Source organism: Neofelis nebulosa, chromosome 2 (assembly GCF_028018385.1).
Source record: "Neofelis nebulosa isolate mNeoNeb1 chromosome 2, mNeoNeb1.pri, whole genome shotgun sequence".
NCBI classification, from domain to species: Eukaryota; Metazoa; Chordata; class Mammalia; order Carnivora; family Felidae; genus Neofelis; species Neofelis nebulosa.
Window position 1 is genome coordinate 33768007 of NC_080783.1, and position 3716 is coordinate 33771722.

Consider the following 3716-nt stretch of genomic DNA (forward strand, 5'->3'; position numbering starts at 1 on the left):
AAGTGCAATTCTTCAAATCCTATTTGGAGGATTATGGCTTTTTTACCCAGAACATGGTCCTTAATGTCAACTAAAGATGGTCAGTTTTTTCCCAGTAGCTACCATGTGCCAAGAACTGTGTTAAACACAAGGGATACACAGATGAATAAGGCAGAAGTGGTGGGTGGGGGGCATCTGTCTTTAAAGATTAGTATCTTGTTCTTTTAGATAATAGCCAAAAAATTCAATAGAAAGCAGGATATGGCTCAGAAGGATATTAAAACAAAAGGTTATCTTTGTACCCGTTTGTACAAAAACTTAGCGTGTCTACAGGTGGGTTGTGTGTGTGTGTGTGTGTGTGTGTGTGTGTATGTGTGTGTTTTGTCCTGCAAGAGGAAGGCTGAAAGGGGATATGAACACCATCTGTCAAACCACCAAGGAAACAGATGGGGTAAACATAGGTTTATTCAACCTAAATCTTAGTGTGCTAGAATTACAGGCTACTCTTTGAAATCCCCAAGAAGTAAATTTAGGACACCTAAGATCAAATATGAATTCATACTCTTGTAAATTCATGAAACCTGAACTTAAGAGATAATACAGGTTGAAATAGAAGTGGCTATGAGAAATGGGAAAAAAGGACATAATTCCAGTTTAACAGGATTTTTAGGACACTACCAAAGTTCTAATCCCCACAAAGCAACAAAACAAAACCCAAGATAAAGCATGCAAGAAAGGATGTTTGCTTTCCTTAACAAAGGGAGAAAATTGACAATGAGAAAACTGGTGAGGTAGTTTCTTTCTTATTTTAAACAAAGAGATGCAATGATTCTTGGGAAATCTAATTAAGGTTTGAGCTTGTACTTTGATACTCTTTACTGACAACCTCTCTGCCCTGATAGCTCTATAAACCGCTGGGCCAAGGACCCTTCTTGCTCCAAGCTTACATAGATGGATCTGTGTGGACAATAGAGTTTCATAGTTTGAGATCCAAACTTTTCAGAAAAAGAGGTAAATTCATTGTCCCCCAAAGTCTAGGGTCAGTGGGATAAAACACTGAAAAGGGGTTGAGATCCTTAGAAGAAGAATTCTGGTGACCCTCTCCAACAATTTAGTAAAAACTAAATAATTTTAACAGTAGTTAAAAAATAATGGCACTATGATATTGCCTCTTGTTTAGCTTTCTATATACTTGTTGTTTACTGTGACTCCTAGATCATTTAAAGCCAGATGTGAATAAAACTAGCTTTCCTCTTGATTCATTTCTCCTTCTTACAGGGAGGATTTTGAAAGAAAAATGAATAATAGTGAAAAATAAGACAAACTAAAAAAACCTCAACTCAACACGGCCCTAATTTCAAATTATCATGACAGAAATTTTTTGCATGCATTATTTGCAAGTCTTTTCCTTGCAGATTGAAGATGTCACTAGGCGTCCTTCTTGGAGATATTTTTGAAGCTAATAACTGAGATTGGACCCAGCACTGATTTCTAAGAGAATTAGCTGTCTGCATCTCCCTGTCCAGAGAAGTAGGCTTTACTCCCTACTTTTTGTTACTCATTCCCAAAGGCATGGCACTGAATTTCTCCAGGAAAATTTTCTATTTTTTTACATGGTTGCAGTTCTAGTTAATAATTACATTGATTTCCACTTTTAAAATTTAATCCATAGCTCTCAACTAGGGGTGATTTTCCCCTACAGGGGACTTTGGCAAGGTCTGGACACATTTTTTGTTGTCACAACTGAGAGATTGTGCTATTGGCATCCACTGGGTAAAGGCTAGGGATGCTGCTTAACATCCTACAACCCATAGGAAAGCTCCCCGTGACAAAGAATATCTGGCCCAAAGTGTTGATGGGGTGGAGGTTGAGAAACCTTGTGTTAAACTGTTAGTATTAAATTACAGTTTCTAGTATGAACAAGTATCATTTTTAATGAATGAATTAAACCTTTCACCGAGAGGGATATGTCATAATTAATGTAATCATTTCTTTGATGTTGGACTATGAGGCTGTTTCCAATTTTTCCTTATTATAGATAATCCTGCAGTGGACATCTTCACTCATTTTTTCAGCTGAATTATTTCCTTAAGATAAATTCCTGGGAGTCAGAAGTACTGAATAAATGAGTAGCAATATTTTATCATGCTTCACAAGTTATATTGCCTGCCATTTTGCTTTACAACTGGATTGAACCAAATTGCAACTCACCAGAAGTGTATAAGTGTACCAGTTTTACCAAAACATAGTACTGGGTGTTGCCATTAAAAAAAAAAAAGTGGGAGGATGGACTACCTGGCTGGCTCAGTTGGAAGAGCATGTGACTCTTGATTTTGAAGTTGAGTTGGAGCCCCACTTTGGGGGTAGAGATTACTTAAAAACAAACAAACAAACAAACAAACAAACTTAAAAAAAAACTTTGGGGCACCAGGATGATCAGTCTATTAAACTTCTGACACTTGATTTTGGCTCAGGTCATGATCTCACATTTGGTGAGATCGAGCCCCCTGTTGGGCTTCGCAGAGCCTGCTTGGGATTCTCTCTCTCCTCTCTCTCTCAAAATAAATACATAAACTTTAAAATATTAAAAAAAAAAAGTGAGAGGAGGCATACATCTCAAATATAAAATGGTACCTCCAGTTTCCCTCAATCTGCATTTAAATTGCTACTCAGGATAAATATTTTCCATACTTGTTTTCTATTGCTATTATTTTTGATATCAATTGTTTATGTCTTTTACTTATTTTTCTAACTGGTTCTCAATGTTTTCCTTTTAACATTTAATGTAATCTTTATCAAGTATAGATAGCAATGCTGTTGTAGTTAACACAATTTTTAAAAAACTTTTCTTTTTTTCAGTTTTGCTTTTTCTGCCCCTCCAGCATAGATATGTTAACGTTTCCTGCTGGTATTTTCATTTACAATTTTAATACTCTTTTTAGGTGCTGGTCACCTCACCCAACCTGCAGCCTCTATACAGAGAGGCCCTGGGGAAGAGGAGAAGCTTCTCTCGCGATTGATGTCAGCCACCGAGGTAAGAGCAGTGCTCAGTCGCTGACGGTAGTGGAAACTCATTTCTCTTAATCAAATGAAAGACCCGAGGAGGAGCCACAAGGCAGAAAGGAAAATATATGTGAAGGAGAATACCAAATTCTGCGAGGAGTTTGAAGGACCTGCATTAAAAAAAGGGCATCATACCTTTAGGACTTCAGAACTGGCAACGCTCCGTGTGCAGCCATTAATATGCAAAAAATGCCTTCATAAATACTTGATTCTGTTCACAGTGGGGAGGCCGTTCATTTGAAAGAGGAAATGGGAGCTTGGAGTTGAAACATGTCTGCTTGTCTCCTTTTTCTTTTTTCACTGCTCTTTTCATCTGCACATTTCCCCCTTGTCGTTTCTTCCCCCTCTTTCCGCTTAACCCCCTCCTCCAACTCCCAGGAAGTTGTTGATGTCGTTGCTACTCCGATTTCTACTTGTGGATTTGCCTCGAGGCCCTGATCCTTGGCCGGCTGTGGAAGGGGCGGCTCACGACCTAGTCGCGCAATTTGCCACCCCGCGTGTGGGAGGCCGGAGCCCCAGTCCTTCCCGCTCGGTTCCACGGAACAGACGCACACGAGCCTTCGAAGCTTCAAATGCAGCCGCTAGGGGGCGCCCGGAGGCAGCCTCCCGCGCCCAGGGGCTAAATCCACGAACCCGGTCACGGCTGGCTTTTCCTCTCACCCACGCGTCAGAAA

General features: G+C 39.7%; 1 protein-coding gene across 5 annotated transcripts in view; it reads right to left on the reverse strand.

Annotated features, from left to right (window-relative positions):
* The window catches only part of KIAA2012 (KIAA2012 ortholog), a 109353-nt gene that overhangs the window by 47753 nt on the left and 57884 nt on the right, over positions 1 to 3716 (reverse strand). The window lies entirely within an intron of this gene.